A 14,011-nucleotide genomic window follows, 5' to 3' on the forward strand; every position below is an offset into this window, starting at 1 on the left:
TGCATCCACTTTTCCAGCCTCACCTCCACCTCTAAGATTTTCACTCTGACTCCAGAATAATGTATCTGCATCTGTTTTCCTCGCTCACTCTAACCTCTCGCTCTCACATGACTCCAGAATAATGTAGACGTATTTATTTCCACACACTCTGGCTCGACCCCGGTCGCTATCAATCTGGCTTTAGAATAATGTAAGCACATCTGTCCTGCTCACCCTCCTAACCCCTCAATTTCCCCGCCACTTCAGGATAATGTAGGTGCATCTATTATCTCGGCTTACACCGGCCCTGCTGTCTCCGACCCGGTTTTTAGAATAATGTAGCTGCATTTACAACCACAGCCGATCACCCCACCTCCTCCCAACCTCTCACGGTATCGCTGCGTGGTCGGTAAATAAATAAAACACCTCACGTGTGAGCTGCAAAGTGCAGCTCTGCTTTAAGCTTCAAAATCACGCAGAGGTATTTATTATTCCAGCTCATCATTTACACCAAATCTACCAAACACACTCAGGTTTCCACATTCTCTCCACCGGCTACTTTAACTTTCTCCTCTTTTCTCCGGAGACACAAACACAGACGAGGTGCAGGGAGAGAGGCGAATGAAACAAAAAGCAGTCGGTAGCAGATAACAGTGTTGTTGCGGCGTAACCCCCGGCTTTTATTTATCATATCTCCAAATGGCGGTGTAGCTGTTGTGCTGTGGTCAGGATACAGTGACCTTAGTTGATCAACTACCCCCCTCAGCAGCCTGATAAGAGGGCTAATATAACAGCGAGCGAGGGGGGAAGGCCGTACTGTAATTATTTCTGCGCTGTCAGAGGGGGAACAGACCGCGGCCCCCCTACCGATTCAAATCTGAGGGGAAACTAAAAAGAGGAGGAGGAGGAGGAAGGAAGGGCCGCAACAACAACAACAACAACGCCAGTGAGACAAATATCAGCCGGCTGCCGCGACACGCCTGAAATTGGACCAGTTTGTCATGCACAGGGCTGCCACATACACACACGCACACACATCCGAGAGGCCGGACAAGACTTAATTCAAACTTTACTGGTTACACACACACACGCGCGCGCGAAACACTCACAAGTAGATATGTTGGTGGGAATAGCAACATGTCATGTCAGTGCTCATTTGTACACTGAATTAAATGCAGTCAGACCAAGAATGAATACTTTAAATTTTACACCTAAGGGTGCCAAATTGATGTGGACTCTATTTTGTGGTTGCTTGGTCTTGTGGTGAAATTTCAGCTGAGCAGATGCTACCGATCCTCCTGGTTTGGGTACGGCAGGTCTACAAAGGGGACGGCGTCCCCCTCAAATTGCCTACTGCTTAGAAGAAACGACTGATGTCACATACAGCGGCAAGAGAAAAAAGCAAGCAAACAGAATGTTTAAAGGATGGCAGTGACTGTTTCATGTATTGTCAATAAAAAGTGTAACAAATAATACTCAAAATGAGTTGTAAGTTATCTTCCTCCTGACAATGTAAATCTCAAAGCTCCCAGATTTATAGTTTTATTTGAAAAAAGGTTACAGCATTTTTTTCTGTAGTTTTTAGAATACAGGAGGAAATAGTGCATTTGTTGAAGACTATTTTCTGCAGTGGATTAATCTACATCTGGTGCTCTAGTGAGTATTTGGGGCAGCAGGACGGTGTAAAAGGGATTGAATCAACATAAACTACAATGTGTGTGTGTGTGTGTGTGTGTGTGTGAGGAGGAACCAGTGTCCATAAGTGTAGGTCGCTGATGTGTTTTTAATAGTTTTCGGACAACAATGAAGCTCAGTGACACAGAGGGATAAGATACGTCAGGCTTTGGATGCCACCACACTGTCCCTCTGAAGCAGCGCTGCTCACTCTTAGTCCTGGAGCCACACACTACCTATTTTCTACTGTAATGCGTTATTAATAATAAAAGGGACTTACATGTTGACTTGAACTCTGTATACAACTTCAACGCTTTGGCAAACAATTACTGTCAAAAGTAGTCATTTTACGTCTCACATGTGCAGAGTAGCAATTTTAGAACGGCCAGAAAACAGGTGAAACTCTGCCACCTGTAAAGTTTGGCAGTTGCTGTCTATAAGCTATAGCATGCTAGTTAGCTGAGCTCACGTGTTGTTTTTGCTGTTGAAATGATGAACATAAACTGGCCTTCCATGACATTTAGATCCACTGAATGGGAGCGTTACGGTTTTCCAGTTAGTTACAGAGAAAATGGACAAAGATTAATAGATTCGCCAAAAACTGTTTACCAACATTGTTCGACTGAAGTCAGGTTTGTCTGTGGAGACATGCAAAGTCATTTACGTCGTGATTCGTCACCCGATTGTGTCGATAAGTGGATCAAGACAGAAACGGACTGAGTTGCAAGTCCGGTGCTATAGAAGCATTGTGGATATGTGATCACACTCTGTTACAGTGAATACAGGATTGAGGTATACGGTCAAAGTGCTGGAGCTCCACTACAATATGCCTTCATGTACTGTATGCATTTAGTCTGTCCGTTGTGCCTGCCCTGTATTAACAAGCGAATGCTGCAGTTGTTCGGGAATTATCTACTACACCGCCACTTGGCCGATGGAAGGAGCTTTATGGCTTCAGAGAGCCACTTAACAGTGACTGCCCACTACATCACTCCCGAGTGGGAAATGAAAAGTCCGGTCCTGTAAACTGGCCCCATTTATGAACAGCATTCAGGCGTACATCAGGCAGAGAAACTAAAGAAGGTAGTATCAGAGTGAAAACTAGAGAGGCCAAGTATTGCAGTCCAAACCAGTGATGCACAAAATATTGTCAATAACCGCTCGCTGGAGTGTTTGACATTATGGAGCGTTACTTGGGACAGCGAGCTGCAGAAAAAGCGCTCGAGAACAAAGACATAGCTAATACGACTGACTAGGATGTGAGAGTGGTAGAGGATGTGACCGAGGTCTATAAACCTCTGAAACAACTTCAGTTTTAATGACTTTTTAATGACCTCACAAATCCATGATCCTGAAATCCATGGAACCAAATGATGGAGAAATCAGAAATAAAGACTGCCATCAGTGAGAACCTGCAAAACAGATACTTGATCTGCCTTTGAGGACCCTCCCTCCCATGGATCGTGATTTGTCTGAGGAAAAAAAACCTGAGAGTTAAACTTGAAAATAGTCCTGACTGACTTTAAATGTTTAAGGCACACATAACACAAAAAGTCTCCTCAGTCCTCCAGTTATTCCCCCAGTCTTCCTCTCTTTGTTTTCCTCACTCACCTTTCTCTCAGCTCTCCCCTGACATAATGTTTCCACGTAAATTCATGTTTTTCTGTCTCTGATCTGTGTGTATAAAACGTAAACTGGTTGGCAGTGCGCTGCTTCAGCATCATTGGCAGGACTCATTTTGAGAATGCTTCTCTGCTCTTGTTCCCACACCTTCCTTTTGTCCTTTTGATGCATCAGAAATAATCCAAGTCAAAATGTACACGTGTAATTACAGACAGCTGCAGGTGATTTATGAACGGCTTCAGTAGCTCTTTAAAGCCATCTGGAACTTTTAAATCCAACCCAAGTTTGTTTGACCTTGAAAGCAACAAACAAGAAACCCAAAGCTGCTTTGTAGCTGCTGCAGCAAATAATTGTTAAGAAACCAAAAAAAAAGTGTCAATTGTGGCTTTTATTGTGAAGCCGGGAGGATGTATGGGCCGGTGTCGCCCGGTGATAGATGACACGATACCCAGCTTTCCTGATTTCGCAAATTTCTATGAAATGTGTCCTGAGTTCACGAAGGCGAGGAGATAAGAGGCTGGAAGAGGCTCACCAGCCAATAGGATTCATCCATTTCTGCCTCTTATCTGCTGATAGAGGAGGACCCTCTCTCTCCTCTCCTTTCTCCTCCTTCTCTTCTCTTCTTTGAGCTCATTTCCTTTGCTCCTTCATCACCATCCTTTACCTCTTGTCTCCTTCTCACTCCTCTCCTTCTCTGCTCTTCTTTCATCTCCTCTCCCTTGTCACAAATCTGTTGTTTTTCTCCTCCTCCTCCTCTTCTTACCCCTCTTGTTTTTCTTTATCCGTCTCCACCTCTCATTACTTAGTACCCTTTTCGTCTTCTTTTGTCTCTCCTGTTGTCTTCTTCTCTTTGTCCTTTCCTTCCTGTTTCCTTTTCACTTCTTTGCTTCTAATCATCATCATCATCATCTTCTTTCATGTGTTTTTTAAGATACACGGAATTTAGTAAGGACACAGCAATAAATATTTTAGTGTTTCGATGGACACAAAAGTTTAAGAATACAGTGTTTTGTAGGATACTTAATTAGCATACTCACTTAGCATTTAGACGTAATAAAATCCAGTCTTTGGCCAGAACAACTATAAACAGTTCAAAACTTAAGAAAACAACTGTACAGGGCTTAGCTAGGACACAAAGGTGACAAAGGGGACGATCTGGCTTGTTTGTATTTCTTTACATCAATCAGTCGTCTTGGGCGGGGCTAGGGGCGTCCTGCACAATAGTGTCGGGGTGAAGTTCAAATTGCTTAATCCTCCCAACAGAAAAGGTAAGAGCTGCTAGCTTGTTTATGTTTGTACTGTTAGCGACTAGATTAGCAGGAGGGGGGGAAACGCGTCCTGAAATAGGCACCAAATAGAGTGTATAGTTTGTAGTCCTAAAACCCGGAAATCAGTTAGCATTTTTGCACGTCAAGTTCCCTCGTCTCAAAGTCTGAGGTTTTTTTTTAACTGGTTTTCAGTTAAATGCCTGAAATAATGTCTGCGGTTTCCACAGGCTTAAGATATTAACACGTTTTGTTCTACAGCATAACATACATCATTAAATGTCTCACAATATAATTATAAAGCACTAGCTAGTCTTAAAAACAGCGGTTGCTAACAAGTGGCTAAATGAGACTACAGAAGTTGACATGGACTCATCTGCTCACTAGTCCGTCTTTACAGGCCGACTTCAGTTACAAACTGTTTTAACTTTAACTTTACAAATTTTATTTTCGGCAATATTCAAAAATCCAATTAAAAAAAATCTATGGGGCTTTTTGTTGCAGGAGCCAGGTAGATGCTAACCACCGGGTTAGCCTACAAATATATGTCATCGCTACACCGCTCTATGGCAGGCTTGTACAGCCTTAACAGTCTACATCCACTGAGCCGGACGAGAGGTGAAAAAACAGTCCAGCTGTTAAATTTGAATGAATGACATAAGGGAAAGAAATCGCTCCACTTTCTGCCTGAACAGAGAGCAATGTTTAGCTGCATCACCAGTTAGCTTAAGACACAAAAATTAGCCTGAAAGCTACCTGGAGTGCTTTAGCTGTGTCACATGTGCTAAAGGTTTTGTTGAACATGTTGCTTCATTTAAAACAAGTGTAGGCTAATATCAGGATTTATAATATAGCTGCTAGAAGATTAAAATAAATATATGACACTATATAATAATGTAGGAGAATTTAGTATTTTCCTGGATGTTATCTTCAGTGGTGACTTGCAGCCTGATAATTAATGTTGAAAACATGGAATATTAAACAGTCACTGAACAGATATTGTTGCGTAAAACAGGCACAACAACGGTATCTGAACATCTGCAGTATTTCCTCAGTGTGTTGGCAGAGATCTCCACTGATTCACTCTGTGTGTTTTACTGAAAAACAGGTTCGAAGTGTTTGTCTTTAAAAACCTCAGAGGCCCTCTGCACTTTCCGTTAAAACTGCCAGCGCTGCCGTTTGTCTGGCTGAGACACTAGATCTTCTTTAAGACACTTCAACCCTTTTTTTCTGTCTTTTTGTTTTTTTAAGATCCCTTAAAACAACATTGATTGTTTCCCAGAATGACTTTCTGTCGCCGTGGTAATGATTATGCAGATGTGGCACAACCTTTCCGTTTGACGGGCGGTTCCCACGGGGGAGGCGGTGACATGGCGGCTGTAGCCACGCCGACAGGCGACCGACATGCCCCTTCTCCTCCACCCGACCCTTCTCCTTGTGCTTAGTTTGGCCTTTTCCTGGATAGCGGACGAGATGATGGAGGAGTGGTTCTGTTTAAATCAACACTGGAGATGTTATCTTAAAATGGTCATAATTTTATATCTAAAAGTCCGTCAAGATTGTATTATCATGATTTCATACATCAGAACTTAATAATTGAAAATTATACTAGAGGATATATTATTTAACTCTTTAGATCAATTATAATACAGATTGTTTTTCAAATTTAAATTTAACATTCGTACTGAAACCATCCCACAATACAATATGGCAACCACAGTGTATAATATTACAATGTCTTTGCAAAATAAAAGAAAGTTAAGTTATTTTGCAATAAGACTTATTTTGCATATTTCTTATATTGAATCTTGACATGCGAAGTATGCCAGACAATTCCAGTCAGATACGTTTATGTACGTCCATACATTTTTGATTCAGAAAAACAGAAAAAAAACCAGTATGACACAATAAAACATTATATGAAAACGTTGTGACATTCATCCGTACATTTTTGAAATATGTGATTTTGACCATGTAGTAGAAGCTGTACACACGAGTAAACGTGTCATATTCAGGAAGATTTGTGTCAAATGTGAGAAAAACTTTCCCTACTTCCAATGTAAAAAACATATTACGAATCCAGTCATGGTTCTCGCCTGGCACTTTGAGACACCTGATCTCGCTCCTGTAATCTGAAAAACTGATTTTGTGAGAAAAAAAAAAAATGACACGTATCAAGTAAATGTGGATTGTGACGGAGTAAAACCTCCTCTCGTGTCTCTTGGTTTCTCACTGCTATTCCCTCCTCCAATGACAGCCCTGCACTGATTTATTCTCTCTGATGATTGGCCTTCTGCCGTCTCATTGACAGCAAACCTTCTTCATCATATCTCCACTTTTCCTCTCCTCCTCCTCCAAATCATTTTTCCTTTCATATTAAGTTTTTTTTCCCTCCCTCTGCTCTGCCACTGGATTTTATTTGACAGGAAATATTCCAGGCGATGTGGTGTGGTTGTAGATCTCGGGCCGTGGCAGACAGTATTGATCGGGCTGATTTGCATACATAAATCTATTGGCTATCTGACACTTGCCAATATTCTGGGCAGCAGGGAGTGGCGGTGCTGAGTCGGCCAGGTCACATTATCATTGGTGATGGAGCTTTGATGAAGTGTGACAGCGCTGCACAGCTGCTGACTGACTGGCTGAAATGGTGCACTCTTAAAAATGATGTGCAAGTTTAACAGGAGTGTGTGGCTTTTTAGGGAGATATATGTCAGCACATATACATATGATAATGACATAAAAGTATGCTTTTAAGACAATTAACTAATAAAATATGTTAATAAAATCACACTTGAATGTTATTTCATATAAAATACCATATATTATATCAGAAATTGTTCATTAAAATATATGACAAACTTTTCTATTTAACTCCTCATCAAGTTTTGTTTGGCGACATCAGTGGGTCTGTCCCCCATTTTGGTCCATTTGGAAAATATCTCTTAGACTATTGGATGGATCAACTTTACATTTTTTATGGACATTCATTGTCTCTAGAATATTGATCCCAATAAATTTGGTGATCCCTTGATATTTATTAGACTAAAAAAGCTAAGAGAGCTAAGCAGCAAACTAGCCGCTTACACTCCCAGCTGGCCAGCGAGAGCTGCGGCTTAGTCGGTGTCGGTGTAGTCAAGTAGTGCAGGTTAATGTGATTTGGAGGAGTGGCTCTGAAGGGACGCATGAAGGAAGGGGCTGGGATTTTTTGGGTTGGATACCTTTAAAATTTTACTTGCTCTTGTTGGTTTCTACAATCTTACCAACTCCAGCTTTAAAGATTGTGACAGGACAAGTAAACTGTTAACTGGAGGGTAGAAAGGATGCATATTTAATGACTGGTTAATGACAAATAATGAGTGAATGGATGAATGAGCAGATAGATATCTGACTTTATTTTTGAGTAACTGTGTCTTGACTTAGCTAGGCCATTAAAAATATTGTTTTTATTCTGACTTTTAAGTGGCATCTTTTGAATCAGAGATCAATAAAAGTGAGAATACTTTTTTATATCTAACAGGCAGAACCTGATGTGTTGCTGTACCTGGCAGTGAGCCTAGAAGGTAACAAACTCCAACCTGACTTAAGGACAAATTGGGCTGTTTTCTCAAGCAAAAACACAAATCTCCTCAGCTTGAGATCTGCTGTTGAGCTGCACAGAAAAAAAAGACAGGGTTTTCAAATTTGTTTTTTTTTTTTATTTAATCAGGAGGGAGCTTTTCTTTTCACAAACCTGCCCATCTGTTAGAAAGATTGGTCACTGAAGTCACATAAAAACAGATTTGGCTGATTAGATTACCTTTAGATACCTACGGAATCAGCTGATTAGATTTTAATGGTTACTCTGACTTGTGACTTCCACCATTTAAAAGATAAAATTCAGCTGTAGTGATGTAAACCTTAAACTACAGGTGAGGATCTCTTCAACAGTCTACATGAGTTACTTTATAATTTCAATGAAATAACAGCATTAACCACAACCAGCTGTGGTAGGCAGGTGTTACAACACATTCTCCGACTCCCTCTGAAACATTTTTTGTCATTCTTAATCACATATTCTTTATTTTGCTATATTTAGTGGACCTACAAATGTAAAGTCTGAAAGGTTGATTCTCTGGGGGAGCACGGATGTGGGCGAGAAATTTCATAACAAAGATTCAGCTAAATGTAGAGATGTCTTACTCTGGACCAAACCAACAGACCAACTGTCGACAACAATCATTCTTGTGACCTCTTCAAAAAAATGTCTATCTGTGCCCTACAGATCAAACTGCACGAGACATATAAAAAAGGACATACTTGCAGGTTGTTAACCACTAACCTAAACATACATATCGTTCTTAAACTTGTAACGATATTAACAAATATGTTAGAAATCATGGTTCATGTTTTGTGGGTGTGTTTTACAGCATGTGTGTGCACTCTCTTTTTTTTGAGTGAATGGATTTCTGCATCTTTGTGTGTGTGTGTGCGTGCGTCGTATGTGTGTGTGTGTGTGTGTGTGTGTGTGTGTGTGTGTGTGTGAGTGTGTGTACTTGTGAAGCAGTGCAGCCTCCAGTTTCTTTGTTTCTGTCGGAGGAAAAGGTCAAAGCAGCAGAGAGAATTAATTGAAGAGTGAGAGAGCACAGCTGGCTCTGTCAGACCAACCAGGCCTCTGTGTCCGTGTGTGTGTGTGTGTGTGTGCATGTGTGTGTGTCTGTGTGTGTGCGTGTACAGGCGTTTTATGAGCTGCAATTGTAAAACTTCAATTTCATAAAGACAAAATAATTTTTAAAAAAAAGGTATTTACAGAGAAATACAAATTGTGTTTGTGGTAGTGTAGATTTGTGTCTTTGCTTCAGTGTGTGTATTTGTATGTAGGTTTATTTTTGTTTACTGGATCCATGTGTGAGCTGGACTTTTTTGTGTGTGTGTGTGCAAGGGCTCCAACTACAAATAATATTTGATCATTTATATTATATTTTTTAATAACCATGATTTAGATAATAATAGTCACATTTGATAGTAGATATCCTTCACATATCACCTATAAATAAATAAAAAGATTAATTTAATGATTTCTTGATTATGAAAATATTTACAGTCAATAATTAGTTAATCAACCTTTACCACCCACCTGTCTGCCTGTGGGATGCAAGAAGAAGTTACATGGGCTGCTCGTACTTGAAAAAATTGACCTGAATATGAATATGTAATATTTAAATCAATACATTAGACTCTTGCATTTATGTTAATTGATTGCGTTTTCAAGAGGAAAATGCTGAGGTAAAAATATATGGCAGAGTGAACAAGTGGAAGATTAAAAAACCCTTTCCTTCAAATAAAATACATTTGGTCAGTTTATTTAAATTCAGGCGAACCATGGGCAAAAACGGGACAGGATGTGTTTTCAAAGTGTGTAAATATGTTTGTCTGCGTTTCACGTTTTTTTATTTTTTAATCAATCTGGCTGAGGTAAGAGATACATACATGTGCATACACCTTTGCTTTTTACAGTATTTTTTTGTATTTGTGTGTATAATCTGTATGTGTATGTGCTGTTGACTGTATGTATACATCTGCGTGTGTGTGTACTCCCTCATTACCTGGCAGTGTTCCCGGTGTTGTGTCGTCGTGGGAATGTACCGTGACAACCTGCTGCTTTCGTATGCAGGAGAACAGCACTGATGGCGGAGCAGAGTTAATAGCTCTTCTGTGGCGAAGCTCTGATCCTTCAACAAACCCCCACACACGCCACCCCCTCCGCACAGTGATACAAACACCGAGTGGCACAATTTAATGAAGTTCTGTTCTTTAAAGCAAGTGGCGGTTTGCAGGGATGGAGGGATGGAGGGGAGGTATGAGAACCTCTCTGCTCCTTCAGCTCATCTGTTTCTTTGAATAGTTTCCACAAGCCGATCGATGCGCCGGTTTTCTCCTGGCCTTTCAGCGCTGTCACCCGTCATTGAGGGATGCAAATTCACGTCAGAAACTGGCCTGACACTTTTCCTGTCAGGGCCCTGCGCTCGAAAACGCCGCAGCTCAGCAATAAATGGGGTGAAGGCCTCGTTTCTCAGAAGGCCGACAGAGAGAAAGAGAGACCTTTTCCATCAAAGTTTTCTCTCTCCGTCTTGACAAGATGAGGATGTGAAAGGACACTTGGTAAAGTTCATCTCTTTCTAGATGGAGAAGCAGCAGAGTCAGAAAAAAAGGAATACGTTCTCTGATTGCTGACTGTTGAGGTGGGTTGAGGTGAGAACTGTGATGCTATTAAACTAGAACCAGAACTATATATCTTGCTCTGCTTTTGGCTGCTCCTCATTACGGGTCGCCACAGCGGATCGTGTCCGCTCATTGTCTCCATGTCAGTGACAAACCACGCCACTCAACCCGGCATAGAAATCTGATTCCTATGATTTTCCTATTTGATCCCTATTGCAACCCTGCCTGTTTATCCGGGACTGGCAATGGCTTGGGAACAACCCCAGGGTCAGTGTCAGGGTCAGTGGGGATCCAACAACCAACCCTCTGAACATAAATATGATCAAGAGTGTGTATATTTAAAATGTGTTTATCTTGTCTAGCTTTGTCAATTTAAGATCACACCTCTCGTGAGATTTCAAAGCGAGACTTGTGTTTGTGGCTACAAAAAGATCTTACCTTTTAACAAAAAGCTCTATTGCTGTAGACATCATTCCCCTAACCTTGTCTGACACTTACAATGACATCCTCAGCCTATGAGTGGCAAAAACAGGCACTTTTAGTGTAACTATGACAGTTGGAGTTGCCCCAAAGGACCGCATTACAGCCATTGCAGCCGTGTTGCGGCTGCCAACTCTACTGGATGATTTAGAAAACTTTCGGTAAGTATGAATCATTTACACACCAAAATATGTAGATCCAGTGCCAACATTCAGTATCAATGCAGGGAGTTTGTATAATGAGGGAGAACATAAGGATACAGAGGTTGGGGCAGTGGCTGGGGATGTAGTTTGTCTGATTTTGAGCCAGGAGACCAGAATTATTTCTTTTCCTAAACCAAACCATAGTTGCCATGTGCAGATATTGTGGAAAGCGAGAACTGGAAAAACATTAGATCATCATTGCATCACTAAAGGTAATCTGAATCGTCCAATATCAGTGTTCTTGTCTGGTGTTATTGTTGGGCAGATTTGCAACACAGGATTCAAATGTTCGACAGCTACGTTTACGTTCGGTGCTGCTGGTACTGACAGTCACTGTGCTTTGTCAGAAATTTCTGCAGAGAAAAGAGGGAGAGTCGGAGGCAAAAGACAAAATGAAAGTGAAAGACCTTTTCTAGAAAGTTTGGTCAGTCGATCCTGACAGAATGAGAATGTGAAACAGCTAAAGTTCAACTCTGTCTGCTGGGGGATAAAACTGAGAAACACAAATTAGGAAAAAAGTAAAAAGAGCAAAAGAGGAAAAAGAGAGTAAAGAAGACCTCATAGTCCTGGTAGGAAACATAGTAACTCACCTCAGATAGTCCCACTGGATATTTGATTTCATGACATTTAAGTGCTTCAAGACCTAGCTCAAGCTTTATATTTCACTAGTACCACTGTACTCTTTAAATTGCTCTCTCCCTCAATGTTGAGGTTGAGGCTGAAGTCTTTTTCACAGGACCAGTATACCCTGCAGACCAGTGTAACAACTGCAGAAGTTGACTGTGTTCCTAATACCACTGTAATCCACCTCATATTACCAACCATGTTTCACTGAATCATGAGATCCTTAGATAATATCCTTCCTATATGCATTCCTTTTAACAGTTTCTTGTTTTTTTGTCTGCTTTTTCTTTTTCTGTGTTAAGATCTTTCGTGGCTGCAGTGGAAACATTCAGGGTGTGAATTTCGGAAACTCATATAGTTGCTCGGCATGGAGAGGCAATCATGACCACAAATCCACCAAAAACGAAGACACGTTTAAGCATTTGGTGAGTAGTACATCAGCCTGACCTCACCAGATGGACAGCTGTATAAGTTGTCTGTGCAAGTAGTTATGACCCATATTTATGTTTATTGTTAGGCAGTGACCTCTAGGGGCTGTACTTATTATAAGCGGAGCAAAGGAGGACATCAGAGGAACAAAAGTCACCGGTGAGTTCTTTCTTACAAAGCTTAATCATGTTAACCCAAACCATGATCGTATCCTACACCAAACCAAGTAGTTTTGGTGCCTAAACTTAACAAAAATAGACAGTAAAGGTCCTGTCTGGTTCACTTGTTGCTGGTACTCTACAATGATCATATGTCTCAATTTTCATATTGTTGTTGGAACAGTAATATGTTGTCTTGGGAGTTATTGGCAATCAATCATTCAGTCATTAAGTATGAGGAATCTTTTTTCATCCTTAAGAATATGGTATTTCTCTGAGGATATTCAGAGAGGATGTCGAAATAGTTAATTTGCCGCTCTTGATGAATGCTGTTTCCTCATGTTCAAACCTGTTCAAACATCTGTATATTGACAACAAACTTAAAGTCCAACCAGAAACTTTCAGAAACAGTGATCCAGAAACTCCTCTATCTGACCCCCTTTGCCTGCACTCAGACTGATATCACAGTTACATGACACCTTACCTTCCTCTTATCCCAGAGGAAATAGGATGCAGGGAGGACGTTTTGCTCAGTGTACTTTCCTCATCTTGACCCACTTTTGAAGTTGTTTGAAGTGAAGTTTGAGAAATATGCCACCCAGCTACTGTTACTGTCCTGCACATGTTGAATTGTTGAATGTAAAGAATAAAACCTATGTCAGAAAGAATCTTAATTACTTCCATCAAATGTGACCCCCTCTGCTAGCGGTTGAGATATTTCACTCTGGGCAGGAAATCAAGAATGGCCACAGCCAGGGTTTTTCCTTTGTCACCAGTTGTTTTCATGGCCAGATGCAGCTGGATACTGGACTGTCTGGTACAGTGGCCTCAGAGTTAAATCTCTACTTTTTGCAGATGATGTTGTTCTGTTTGTTTCATCAGACTCTGACCTCTGGCACACTCTGAGGTGGTTTGAAAATTAGTTTAAAGCAGCTGGGATGAGAATCAGTAAGTAAGATAGACAGTAAGTTAAGCACTTGAATTACTTGAAAAAGGTGTATTGCCCCTTTTTGGTTGAGAGTGACTTACCACCACAGTTGAGGGATTTATGTGCCAACACTTTAGTGACTGTAAGAATTAAATAGCGGCTACAGGCTCCCAAAATGAGCTTCCTTTGCAGGGTGTTCGGCCTCAGTCTGAGGGACGGGTGAAGATTAGGATATTAGGAACCTGTAGATGAACCGGTGATGGTTTACTTTTTGAAAGGAATCACTGCAGGTCTTTGGATATCTGTCCCACAAGGTACCCTTTAGTGTCTGTGTGCGATGTGAAAAGCCTTCCTGCCAGAAGAGCCATAGGAACATGTGGTTCACTTTACATTGTAGTAGGATGAGGCACTAAACCACTTGGTTAGGTGTAGGAGTGACACTGACAT

This window comes from Pagrus major, chromosome 5 (genome assembly GCF_040436345.1).
Source record: "Pagrus major chromosome 5, Pma_NU_1.0".
NCBI lineage: Eukaryota > Metazoa > Chordata > Actinopteri > Spariformes > Sparidae > Pagrus > Pagrus major.